The sequence below is a fragment of the Ranitomeya imitator genome, chromosome 8 (assembly GCF_032444005.1).
Source record: "Ranitomeya imitator isolate aRanImi1 chromosome 8, aRanImi1.pri, whole genome shotgun sequence".
Lineage (NCBI taxonomy): Eukaryota > Metazoa > Chordata > Amphibia > Anura > Dendrobatidae > Ranitomeya > Ranitomeya imitator.
Window position 1 is genome coordinate 172,891,090 of NC_091289.1, and position 14,367 is coordinate 172,905,456.

Sequence of the window (14,367 nt, forward strand, 5' to 3'; positions counted from 1 at the left end):
TCCCTGTCTGCCTGCAATCTCCAGTACCTCTGACATCTGTTTCCCGCTCACCTCCCTTTCATGTTGCACCGACGCCCGTGGCCCATGTGGCCAACCGGACCTTGGGCATGGAGATTTCACCTCACCAGGTGAGCCTAACAGAGGGAGCAGAAGCTACTGAGTATTAACAAGACCAGGTCATCTCAGCAGTGCAGACAGGAAACTGAATTTCACCTGGAACTGGGGCTAATGTGCCAGCTGTAGGGAAATCGGCATTAAAAAAAAAAAAGATGTATTTCCATTCTGAAATGCTTCACACAGGTTCTTGTAGAGAGAACAATGTGTGAAATAAAGGGGGAAAAAACAATGAAATAAAACAAATGAAAAGAAAACTTCAGCCCCACCTCCATAAAAAAAGATTTTATATATATATATATATATATATATATATATATATATATATATATATATATATATATATATATATATAATGGTCCAGTCTAAAGTTGGTTAACACTTAGTTTTTCACAATTCCTGACACTTACTCCTCGTACACATTCCATGTTTTGGGTATTTTTGGATCATTACTGTAGATCCAGAATCTGAAATGTGAGAATAATATCTATAATATAACGCTGGGAGCGTCACTCTGTCCGAAGCCTTTATAGACTGCGCCGGCGCAGTCTGGCCCCCACAGAGTAACGCTCCCAGGAGATCGCGGTATGCGTAAGCACTGAACGCATACCGCGATCTCCACCGGAGAGTCAGGGACCGCCAGGAGGGTGAGTATATTCACCTTTCCCCGTTCCAGCGCTGCGTGCGGCTCCGTCTCCCGGCTCCTCTGCTGTGACAGTTCAGAGGGCGCGATGACGCGCTTAATGCGCGCCGGCGCCGCCCTCTGACCAGTCACAGGCAGAGGAGCCGGAGTGTGTCTTCAATAAAATGGCGCCGGAAAGCGCGGACTGCGCAGGCGCCGATTCCTGCTGCCGGAATCGGCGCCTGCGCAGTCCGCGCTTTCCGGCGCCATTTTCTTGAAGACACACTCTGGCTCCACTGCAGGTGTGTCTTCAAGAAAATGGCGCCGGAAAGCGCGGACTGCGCAGGCGCCGATTCCTGCTGCCGGAATCGGCGCCTGCGCAGTCCGCGCTTTCCGGCGCCATTTTCTTGAAGACACTCCGGCTCCACTGCAGGTGTGTCTTCAAGAAAATGGCGCCGGAAAGCGCAGTCTGCGCAGGCGCCGATTCCGGCAGCAGGAGGACGAAGAAAATGGGCGGAAAGGAATGGCGTAACAAATTGCTGTGGCATGAAGCTGTGACACTTCATGCCACAGCAATTTGTTATTTACGCCACCTGATTCCTTTCCGCCGCCATTTTCTTGGTCCTGCTGCCGGAATCGGCGCCTGCGCAGTCCGCGCTTTCCGGCGCAATTTTCTTGAAGACACACTGCCGGCGCCATTTTCTTGAAGACACACTGCAGGTGTGTCTTCAAGAAAATGGCGCCGGAAAGCGCGGACTGCGCAGGCGCCAATTCCGCCAGCAGGAGGACCAAGAAAATGGCGGCGGAAAGGAATCAGGTGGCGCAAGTAACAAATTGCTGTGGCATGAGGCTGTGGCACTTCATGCCACAGCTATTTGTTACTTACGCCACCTGATACGGGGCATATACTATGGAGCATCTTATGGAGCAGCGTATGGGGCATATGGATGGGAGCAGCAAATTAAAGAACGGTGCCGCAGGATGGGAGCAGCACATGACAGAACGGGGGCGCAGGATGGGAGCAGCACATGACAGAACGGGGGTGCAGGATGGGAGCAGCACATGACAGGATGGGAGCAACAAATGACAGAACTGGGGCGCAGGATGGGAGCAGCACATGACAGAACGGGGGCGCAGGATGGGGGCAGCACATGACAGAACGGGGCGCAGGATGGGAGCAGCACATGACAGAACGGGGGCGCAGGATGGGAGCAGCATATGACAGGATGGGAGCAGCAAATGACAGAATGGGGGCACAGGATGGGAGCAGCACATGACAGAACGGGGGCGCAGGATGGGAGCAGCACATGACAGAACGGGGGCACAGGATGGGAGCAGCACATGACAGAACGGGGGCGCAGGATGGGAGCAGCACATGACAGAACGGGGGCGCAGGATGGGAGCAGCACATGACAGGATGGGAGCAGCAAATGACAGAATGGAGGCGCAGGATGGGAGCAGCACATGACAGAACGGGGGCGCAGGATGGGAGCAGCACATGACAGAACGGGGGCGCAGGATGGGAGCAGCACATGACAGAACGGGGGCGCAGGATGGGAGCAGCACATGACAGGATGGGAGCAGCAAATGACAGAATGGAGGCGCAGGATGGGAGCAGCACATGACAGAACGGGGGCGCAGGATGGGAGCAGCACATGACAGAACGGGGGCGCAGGATGGGAGCAGCACATGACAGAACGGGGGCACAGGATGGGAGCAGCACATGACAGGATGGGAGCAGCAAATGACAGAATGGAGGTGCAGGATGGGAGCAGCACATGACAGAACGGGGGCGCAGGATGGGAGCAGCACATGACAGAACGGGGGCGCAGGATGGGAGCAGCACATGACAGGATGGGGATGCAGGATGGAGCAGCACATGACAGAATGGGGGCGCAGGATGGAGCAGCACATGACAGGATGGGGACGCAGGATGGAGCAGCACATGACAGGATGGGGACGCAGGATGGAGCAGCACATACCAGGATGGAGACCATATACCAATATAAATGCTCGCCACCCGAGCGTAGAACGGGTTCAATAGCTAGTAAGATATAATGGTTTATTTCATCTTTTATTTCTTTCTTCACATTCCCAGCGGATCAGGAGTTCACATACACGTGCTTAGTTTTTGGTAGTGTTGCCTTTAAATTGTTTTACTCGGGTCAGACATCTCGTGCAGCCTTCCATCAGCTTCTGGTAATAAATTGCTGGAGTTTTTGCTAATTTCTCCTGGAAAAACTGGTGTAACTGAGTCAGCTCTGTAGCCTCCCTTCTCACACAGGCTTTTTCTTTTCTGCTCATAAATTTTCTATGTGATTGAGGTCAGGGCTTTGTGATTGCTGCGCCATTACCTTCACTTTGTTGTCCTTGGAGGGTTATTCTCTGCTTCACAGATGGATAGTGTTGGATAAGGTTTGTAAATACAACCAACTTTGCAATTTACTGCTTATTAATATTTGCAGCCCTTTTCTAGCTATTAACTGTTTTTTTCTTTTGTTTACGTTACGTTTCCTAGGAGACCGACCACCACTGCAGTCTAGTTTGTAACCACTGCTCTGAAGCTGCCCTGGATTAGGAGGTAACCGTGCACTCCAGTGATCCCACCAGTTTTGAAACAGTACCTACAAGCTCAATAAAAAAGAGCTTGTAAGCATTATGCACGTTCTGTCTAGCAGCAGTGGTCTGTCTCCAAGACAACAAGCTGTAAACAAAAGAAAAGTGTTAACATCTCAAGAACTGTTGAAAAATGTAATAAGCAGTAAATTGCAAAATTGCTTGTATTTACAAGCACTATCCGACAATACCCATTTACGAAGATGGGATTAACCTGCTAAAGATGACCTGTCGTGTTCTTTAATATCAACTCAAACACTTTGTAAAAAATCTTTAAGTTCCCCTGCCTCTGCTTTTTTTTTTGTTTTGCGCTGCATAACTCCATTTTAGATATATTTACATTTTTTGCTCTTGGAGCGCAGTGTCAGAAATCTCTGCTAGACTTTTCTTAAGAGTCTTCTCAGGGGGTGTGCACTTTCACCTCTCTCTCCCAGATGCTGCCAATCACAGCACAGCAGCATCTGAGACTGATAGGCTGCTGGATCAGCTGCTGAGCTGTGATTGGCTGTGAGAGAGGTGTGAGAGTGCACACCCCCAGTGAAGACTCTGAAGAAGCCCAAAAAAATAAAATGAAATTTGCTGCATCCTTGAGTGATTAAATGTCAGAAATCATTCTGTGTGACAGATTTGCAATAATAGAGGACACCTGGAAAAGGTGTGAATACTTAATAATACCCATACTTTACAAACTCACAAAAATTGATAATATTGCTGGGCATGTTATCCTACAAACACTTTCTTTTTCGGCAACCTTCATCGCTATGATGGCCAACAATCATTCAGCCGTACATAAACAACCTTGTTGAACCACGCGTTCTTATCTTTGACCGCTCTATATATAGATTTGTGTTTTCAGAGCAAATTGAGCCTGTGTTCTGCCAAAACTGCACTTTCAGATTTCAAATCATTATCGTTGTCTGCGTCATTGGCACTTTTTTTTTTTATTTCTAACACAGACTTGTCGAATAATTTTAGCACATTTATGGAAGCGGCACTTGTTATATACGGTACTTTATTATAAGAGATGGGGTTTTTTTTAGTTTAGTATCTGTGACCATGGGGCATAAACTCTTGTGGAATTGGAGAACAAAAGTTATATATATATAATTTTACATCATCCACTTTTTTGTGTGTTGGCTGTGGTACAAAACCATCTGCATCGCAGCACTTGTGAGAAGATGGTACTTTTGTTGAGAGCATGTCCCAGAAGTGGCTCTTCAGCTGCTTATTTTATGAAATTACTCTATTATGGGAAAAGTCCATAAATCTGTTACACAAAAAAAAAAGAGAATAAAAACATGACTTATTTGGTCACATAATTATGCCCACAGGGTGACAGCCAGGCTTGGACTGACCCAAAGGAGAATCATCGGGTGGGCCCCTGTGCAAGACTCTTATATGAGCAACACTTGGCACAATATACTTAAATCACTATGTACAGACAGAGGCGACATCTTATTCATTTAGCAATGATTTCACCGCTGGTGAATGATGCTGCGCTCTCTGCAGCTCATTCACCAGTGGTTTTTAGCCGGGACGGTCGCATCTTGGCACTGTCCTGGTTGAAAAGGATTTAGCCCCCAGACTTGGATTACAGCGTGGGACAGAACGATGGACAGGTATGGTATATTGTTGGTTTATTATTTTATTTTTATTACAGGAGATCGAGGGCGTCACATGGATTAGGAGAAATCATAAAATTGTCAACATGTGTGGTGCTTTATTTCATTAAAATAATTTATTCTGGATGTGTGTTTTTTATTTAACATGTAACAACTATAGGATTAGTAATGGATAGCTGTCTTACAGACACCTCCATTACTAAGCCGTGGGCTTGATGTCACCTGAAAGGTGACATCAACCCCACAAATATTACCCCACTTGCCAATGCTACAGTGCAAGTGGGAAGAGCTGGGCAAAGCTCCAGAAAAGGCGGATCTTAGACGTGACTTTTCTGGACAGCTGCTGTTTTTAGGCTGGGGGGCCTATATCAATGGCCCCTTAGCAGTCTGAGAATAGCAGCCCCCAGCTGTGAGCTTTAGCAAGGCTGGTTGTCAAAAAAAAAAGGGGGGGACCCCATGCCGGTTTTTTTAAATTATTTATTTAAATAATTAAAAAAATAGTGTGGGGATCTCTCTATTCTTGATAACCAACCTTGCAGGAGTTGACAGCTGAGGGTTGCAGCCACCAGCTGTGAGTTTTGTCTGGTTGGTTAATAAAATAGGAGGCAACCAATGTCGGGTTTTTCATTAATTTATTTCCGAACGATCACAGGCGGCAGCTGAGGAATACCCCCATCCTACGCACCTACTGTCACTGTTATTAGCAACAGCAGGTGTCGGATGATGGGGGAGTAGCACTCCCAAAAGCCCCCACCTGCTGTTGTTTGGACTTTAATTTAACGCTCAACATTCTCTGCTCGCCGACAGAGCAGGGGAGAATGATGACAGCCGGCTTCAGCACCAGCCGCCGGGGAACAGCGCTTACAGTAGCGCTTATTCCCCGTCGGCCGTCCGTGTCACACGGAGGATATCAAAGTGTGTTCTCTGTCTGCGGGTCGTTTTGCCATCCGTGATGACGGCAAAAAACGGACATGTCAGCGTGTTTTGCCCACGGACACACAGTCCATGGAAACTCACTGACATGTGCACAGACCCATTCCATTCATTTGAATGAGTCTAAGTGTGTACATGTCTCTGGTACGTGTGAAAACTCACCACACGTACCAGACACATTGACGTATGAAAGAGGCCTAACAAATGTATCCTGAATTACCGATTTATGGACAAGATTTTTTCACGTACATTGAAATCTGGTCCCATAGATCGTTCATCCCGAGCTGCATACAAAGCTTTACTTATACAGTGCGGAGAAGCAATTGCTAAGACAACTCGAGCATCACTTATCTCTGCGAAAAACAAAGCGATCAGACCGGAAAAATCTATCGTGTTCGATCCCTGTTCCCTCATCAACAATCCAGACACCTGCCACCCACATTGGCTATTAAATTGTGGACAGATCTTTCGGAATATCGGAAAGTAATGTTTATCGACATCTTAAAGGGACACCGAACCTACAGATACAATTATACAACTCACTATGAACACCATTGCATCTTAAAGCTTGAATTACAAAGAAAAAAAATTATCATTGATGTCAATTAAAATTTGTTAACCATTTCACTTTTGCAGCTTGCATGTATTAAAGTACATTGCAAGCTGCTCAATGCTGTTCAGTGTCAGTGCTGATGGCCAATCTCCCTGTGGCTCAGTCTCCAGTCACCCTTGTCTGCTCCTGTAAGTCAATCTAAGCTCAAATTATTCTTTTTTTTTTAGATAGATTTGAGCTTAATAGAACATTCAGGAGAGATGGGCTACAGACTGACCCAACAGGGTTTTGGGCGTCGGGATTAACAGTGAATGTTATTGAGCAGCTTGTAATGCAGTGTAATATATGCAGGCTTTACAAATGTAAAATCATTGCAAAAAAAAAGTATAACATGCAATCCTAGGTAAAAATAGAACTAATTCACGAAAAATCTGCCTTTTAGGAGGCAAACTGGCTAACTTCACTAATACAGGTTATAGATTGTTACAATGCAAAGTGATGGCTGCTATAATCCATAACATTTGACTGTATACAAACAACCCTCCATGAAAGACCAATTCACAGGGAAAGAGAGCAGACAATCGCATGTCATTTTTGACGGGTTGTCCACCTTTAATTTTTTTATTTCAATGTATAGAATTGAGGCTAAAAAAAATCTTTGCAATTGAATTTCATTAATCGTTTTTCACAGCTTGCTTTCTACACCCTCGGCATCAGGGGTGTCAAACTGCATTCCTCGAGGGCTGCAAACAGGTCATGTTTTCAGGATTTCCTTGTACTGCACAGGTGATAATTTAATCACCTACACAAATAATGAGTTGGTGATTAAATTATCACCTGTGCAGTACAAGGAAATCCTGAAAACATGACCTGTTTGCAGCCCTCGGGGAATGCAGTTTGACACCCCTGCTCTGCATTGTACTGTCTATCGCTGGTTACAGAATGAGTTAACTGAGAATCCGTCGGGCAGCTCACTATGATGGGAAGTTAGTATCTCCCTTATCTGTCTTTCTCTGAGCTCCTCTCAGCTGATTTAGAACCAGAGATAACACCATCATTAAGTGTGCAGGGAAACAAAAGACCTGTAAATGCTGAATGCTGCAACATATTTAAACAAAAAAAAATTTTTTGCCCCAAATACATGCATTTCAATAGTAAAATAATACATAATAAAATAAATAATAAATAGTAACTACAAAACAAATAATTAATACAATAAATAATAAAAAGAAAAATAAATACAAATATAAAAACAAGTTGTCTTACATCTGACACCCACAATACACGTTAGATGAGTTTTTCAGATTTTGACAGAGTCGGGTAACCAATACCATGAACCATCTAATGTGTATGGGGGTGTACTGACTTTCCCGATGCCAAATCTCAATGGGGAAAAAAAGGATCTGGACATTTAGATTTAGCTGCCTCCCTGCATGGGAAGGGTTAAGAGGATTGTCGGATTAGTTACTTTGCAGTAAATGAGTAATAATAATCAGCTCCAGTAATCAAGAAAAATCTGATTGGTAATAATAATTTTTTCGCAACCAGAGATACAAATGTATCAGTAATATTAACCATATAGGTGCATTTTAAAGGGAAGGAAGTGATGTTACTTAATCTGTAAGTTAATGATAAAAAAATATATATAGTTTTTCACTTCTTTTTACTCCCATGCTGTTCTATGCATTTGTCTTTTTTTTTTTTTTATTGCCAGCATGAGTCATCATCACAGCAAGATTTCCAGCACTTGGTAACCAAGAGGTTAATAATGCATGCTCTCTCCTCTCTGGGATGCAGACTTGGCCCTTGGACACACCCTTCTGACGTCATGACAGCTGGCCACGCCCAGAAGTGTTTGGTCCCTTTAAACCTGAGCTGATGATTGTCAGTGGAGGGGATTTAACCAGGGAGAGAGCATGGAAAGTTGTGCAGAAGACAATGGCCAGAGCTGAGCGCTGAGAGGCTGCAGGAGAAAGGAGGGCACACCAAGAAAGCCAGAGAGTGAGGGGTTAATAGCAGGTGCCTCACAGCTGACAGAGGTAAGGGACTTCTGACACTTCATCTATTCTTTCACTTCTGGCATAGGTGGCATTGGAGAGTCTCAGCAGCATGCCAATAGCTGGCTGGGACTTGTAGTGCTACAGCAGGTTCTTCAGATCTGCAGTCCTAGTGATGCATTGCACTCTTTGCACTTCTGGTCTTTGTGCTCCAGGTCCATGATACATTTATTGATGCTGCTGTTTCCTATGTTTCTCACCCCTCTCCTCCCTTGAGATCAGCTTGTATGTAACCTCTAAGGAAATTGCCTCATGTTTACTTTTGCTGGCACCTGGGTTCTGCACCGTCGCTCCCTCGCAGTCTGCAGGGTGACGATGGGTTAATGACACCGTAATGTGAACACTGTCTGATGGGGACTATGCAATAATCCTATAAATTGTGATACACTATCATACAGTAGGATATCATGGACCTTGATTTTGTATCATTTTGTCAGGTTCCTGATGGAAGCGGAACATGGTCTAATGATCAGATGCGTTATGCGACTTCGCTTCTTAAAGGGGTCACACACCGAGGGCTCCTGCAGACGAATGTAACAATTGGACGAGAGAGCTATCCGTCATTTTGATGGATCGATTTAATTCCATGGGGCTGTGTACATGTCAGATTTATTTATCTTCAGATAAAAAAAAAAAAATATTGCAGAATGTCCAAGTTTGATCCGATTATCAGATCGCACTCGGCCATGCGAGTCGGTGAGTCTGTGCAAAACATCTGACTGCACTCGGATGACATATGAGTGCAGTTCGATTTTCACTGTCAAACAAAATGAAAAAGAAGGCGGCTTTTTTTTTTTTCCAATCTTCTCCTCATCCCAAAAAATTGGATCAAAATCTCATCAGAGTGTGATTTGCATAATCTCCTAGATTCTCTCGGCTGAGATACAATACGGTGGTGTGCACCTAGCCTAAGACTCATCCGGGTCTATTTTTATATCCGTGTAAAAGTGTTTTTTTTGGTAAAAAAAAAATGTCCCTTTATTTTAATTTATGGACTCCTTCCAATGTATCAGTTAAAATAAACGAATGGAATTCTGAAGTGTAAATTGTTTCCGCTTCAGATTCTCAGACTTTAACAGCCGGGTCTGATCTAAAATAAATGAAAATGCGAAATGCTCAGAGACTCGCAGACTGGAGACACAACCAGATCTGATTTTATAACTGATGAGTGTATGGATGAAGGAATCAGTCCCTCGGGATCAAGGCCATTACAGGTACAGAAGAGTAAATCATTGATGCAGAAGTGTATCTCTATTCCTGTGTAATCCGGATGTACCTGCATGCAGCGCCCCGCTGGGGACCCAACTGTTAAGTGCTTATGATTGGCCGGATGTTATGGAAAGTATGTTATAGGAACGTTTTGATCTGACGTATTGCAGTACGGAACCATTCAATTTAAATAGGGATGGCGGTACTTCCCTTTTAATTTAAAGGGAACTTGTCAGTCGCTTTATGCTGCCCAGTTCGATGGACATCAGGAATCGGAGACCGGCTCCTGCATCCTAAATGGCTGTGTTTTGCTAAAGTTCTTGCCACGGACAAGGTGACAAGTCCAAAATGCAGGTCCCCTCTTGCTCACCTATGGTGACGGGTCTCTTTGCTGTACACACATACGGAGGGATGTGTCAGTGCTCCACTTCGGACATCGATCAGTGTCTGACGTTGTAGGTGAGGGACCCTCATCCATTTTATAAGTGGCATTCTGTTTTGCAATTATAGGAATAAAGAGGTGGTTTTGCATGGGCGTTAAAAAAAAAATAAAAAAATAATAAAAAATAATAATAATTGTCGGGCCGGCGCAACCGTGCCTCCATTAGAAGGAGAGCCCTACTCTGAAGATCGATGCAAACTTTCCGGATATATCTTAAATGTCCAAAAAAAAAAAACAGATTCTCCAAAGGTACAATTTTAATTGAATGATTACAAATTCTCAGAGCTAACAGACAAGCTCTTCAGACCCTATTAGAGAGTGATGTGATGAAGGGGGTCTATCTGGCTCTGTTTTAGTCCAGCCAGCTCCCTATTTGGCTATGCATATGGAAGGAGGCTGGCTTGGCTAATGAATTGAGGCAGACTGCCCGCCTGTTTACCAATTGCCAAATATCCGGTAGGAAGATGGGGGGGGGGGGGGGGGGAGTCTGTTATACTGGAAAAAAATACATAAGCAAACCTTCCTGGGCAATGGGACCAATAATGGTGATGATGGTGCAGTATTCATAATACAACTATATTAGTAAGTTCTGCATCCAATTTGCAACCCAGATATACACCATAATTTTTGCCCATGGACAACCCGTTAAGGACCTCGCTAAACCTCAACGTCTATTTCAACTTTGAGGACCTAGTGTTACATTGTAGGGGAGAGATATTGTGGGACATTTGAAATGAAGGTGTCACCAGAGCATGTGTCTCCTTCTGTCGCCTGATGAAGACAGGCGAAACGCGCATAGAGGCGGCAGGCCGGGGTCCATCTCATTAATACCATGGGAGTTATAGCTTATACCCATGCTGACCTTGCACACTACGCACTACTGCATCTTCTAGGATACCGTTACTGCATTTAAAGTTCCATCTCACTAGAGTATGATTTTGTAAGGGATAACCTGGAACGTTATGCAGCTGTAGGACCTTTTCTATGGTGCCTTATACATAATCTGTGATTCCCAGCCTTACCTTGGTTCATTATTCCCCAAACTTTTCATCGACGGGATGGAGAATGGGTAAATGTCTTGAGCGATTGCGACCCAAAGTTTGGAGGTTGAGCAGTGGATCATGTCAAGAACTCGACAGTAGTATCTGCGCCAATCTGGCATTCCTGTACCACCCATATCCCTAGATCTGGTTAATATGTTAGATTTAATTCTGGGGCAACCCGAGGAGCGAACAAAGAGACTAAAGCTACGCTGAATTTTATGGTGTTGTCCCGGACCTCCCTGCCAGGAACAAAGCCCACCTGATCTGGGTGTACGAGCTTCGGAAGAAGAGGGTTTAGTCTGTCTGTGATTAATTTACCATTCATTTTAATGTCAACGTTAAGGAATGAGTTTGGGCGACAGCTGGGGCGTAAATTAGGATCCTTTCCAGTTTTTGGAATGACGGTGACATGTGCGGAGTTTTTTCACCGATTCCAATAAAAAAAAAAAAACTCCAATCACCTTGTGCTCCAGTGGGTATTTATATATCTTTACTTATTAAACCTTTCCGTGTGTACACAGCAGACTCTGATAAATGTGTTTGCCTCGCTTTGCGCGTGCTTTGTTCCATTGTGACTCTGCACCGTCCTATTTTACGCTTTTCGCTTCCTGCAGGTGATTAGCTGGCGAGTTTTTCATCCTCCCATCTGGTGTCTGTAGAACTGGATTTACCTTTTAGTCTGTTGCTCGGTAAGCGGCTATCGTACAGCTTTATCTGGCCTTGTTCACAAAGGGGCCAACCGTGGTCATAGAACCGAGGCACTGGCTGTTTGCTCCTAAGACCGGATACGTCGAACTCTCCGAGCGATGGAGAATGGAGTTTTTCTTCTCATTGATGATGTATGTTAGAATCAATTAGGAAAAAAAAAAACTTTACGGTCCATTGGGTGCCATAATGCAGATCTGGACCACACAGGCTTTGGGTCTATTTCAGATGATATCTTAAAAAATACACTTTTTTTTTTTTTGTCAATATAAAGCATGGCTTGCAGAGACTCGGGACCACCCAGCACCCTATCTGCACCATCAGCAGCATCTAAAAGGGGTCTTTCTACTATATATACTTATACACCGGACCCCCAATGAAAATGTAGAATGGAAGTTCCAAGTTCACCTTGGAATAGAGAGGTGGTTAGCATGCTACACTTCTGAATGGCCGTCTCTCTCTGTACCATGGAAGTGAATGGGCACTCCGGTTACATATTAGACTTTGGGACCCTCGTTCTAAGGATCATCCAAGCAATCGCACATTCTTCACTTTTCATGGGATAAGCACTCAGACCAGTTAATCAATGATGCACTGCGGATTAGCATTTTATTTTACTCCGACTCCGCCCCAATAACAAAACTTGAATGTTAAAATTTGTATTTATTTTTTTTTTAATCACCGCACCCACTAGTTTCTCCTGTAAATTGGATCAGTCTCCCCCATTCAAGCAGGGGCAGACATATCATTGGTGCCCAAGAGGTAAGCGAGCCAATTTCTATGGGCAAAGGGCCCATATATTGTTCGTGCACAGGGGCCCTTTTCTGTCTGTGTCCACCAGTGCATTCAAGTGTATGGATGCATTAAAAAAGCAAAAAAAACCATTATAGGAGCCATTTTCTACGGACACGTTGCAATTCTGTAACATGGTAAACTGTAAATAGTCTAGCAAATTATTACTAGCTGCTGTAGAAAAAAAAAAAAAAACATGTTGCGTATGGATGACATGATGATTGTGGTTTAGAATCCCAAAACATAGGGCAGGTGCACTTTAATGGGGTTGTCCATTACTAACATATTTGATATTAATGACCTATCTCTAACCTAATGAAATGTCAGATTGGAAGTGGTCTGACCCCCAGAATCCACACCGACCGTATGTTATCAGCTCCGGAGGTGGATAGATGGCAGTTACCAAGTTCTGCCAAACGGTCCTATTGAAGTAAATAAGAACGAACTCCATTGTTTATTTTTTTATTTTTTTTTTTATGTGGTCTCCACTCAAGTTGATAAGCCAATTTTAGAGGTCTGTATCAGGAAAAACAAACCTCCAAATTATTATTTTTTACTTTGAAAATTATTGCCCTACTTTCTGTGTATCGGATGTAATTGTGAGTGATTCCTAATGACTTTTTCTGCCTTCCAGTCCATGAGCAAAGAAAAGTGCTCATGTGTAAAATGTATACATCTTGGCATTAATGGAGAAGGCGAGACCACCCAGGCACAGTAAAGGGCAATTAGCACGAAGGATCACATCCTAGAGTCAGTTTTGGTTTGTCATTCTTGGACCCCCAAGATGTTTCCCTTTAGCTAATGCTGCCCTCTACACTAAAATACGCTGCTCAAAAAAATAAAGGGAACACTCAAATAACACATCCTAGATCTGAATGAATGAAATATTCTCATTGAATACTTTGTTCTGTACAAAGTTGAATGTGCTGACAACAAAATCACACAAAAATCATCAATGGAAATCAAATGTATTAACCAATGGAGGCCCGGATTTTGAACGATACTCAAAATCAAAGTGAAAAATCAAATTACAGGCTGATCCAACTTCAGTGGAAATGCCTCAAAACAAGGAAATGATGCTCAGTAGTGTGTGTGGCCTCCGCTTGCCTATAAGATCTCCCTACTGTACAACGCCTGGGCATTCTCCTGATGAAGAGGCGGATGGTCTCCTGAGGGATTTCCTCCCAGACCTGGACTAAAGCATCCACCAACTCCTGGACAGTCTGTGGTGCAACGTGACGTTGGTGGATGGTGCGAGACATGATGTCCCAGATGTGTTCAACGGTCAGGCTTCAATGCCTTCATCTTGCAGGAACTGCTGACACACTCCTGCCACATGAGGTCTGGCATTGTCCTGCATTAGGAGTAACCCAGGGACAACCGCACCAGCATATGGTCTCACAAGGGGTCTGTGGATCTCATCTCGGTACCTAATGGCAGTCAGGCTACCTCTGGCGAGCACATAGAAGGCTGTGCGGCCCTCCAAAGAAATGCCATCCCACTCCATTACTGACCCACTGCCAAACCGGTCATGCTGAAGGATGTTGCAGGCAGCAGATCGCTCTCCACGGTGTCTCCAGACTCTGTCACGTCTGTCACATGTGCTCAGTGTGAACCTGCTTTCATCTGTGAAGAGCACAGGGCGCCAGTGGTGAGTTT

At 44.4% G+C, this 14,367-nt stretch overlaps 1 protein-coding gene across 1 annotated transcript in view; it reads left to right on the plus strand.

The window, feature by feature from the left end:
• The first annotated feature begins 8,174 nt into the window (after positions 1-8,174).
• Positions 8,175-14,367, plus strand: part of RAB3B (RAB3B, member RAS oncogene family) — a 73,034-nt gene continuing 66,841 nt past the window's right edge. Inside the window, exon 1 of the mRNA XM_069737912.1 lies at positions 8,175-8,499. The gene's annotated coding sequence lies outside the window, so the exon portion shown is untranslated. The remainder of the gene's footprint in view (positions 8,500-14,367) is intronic.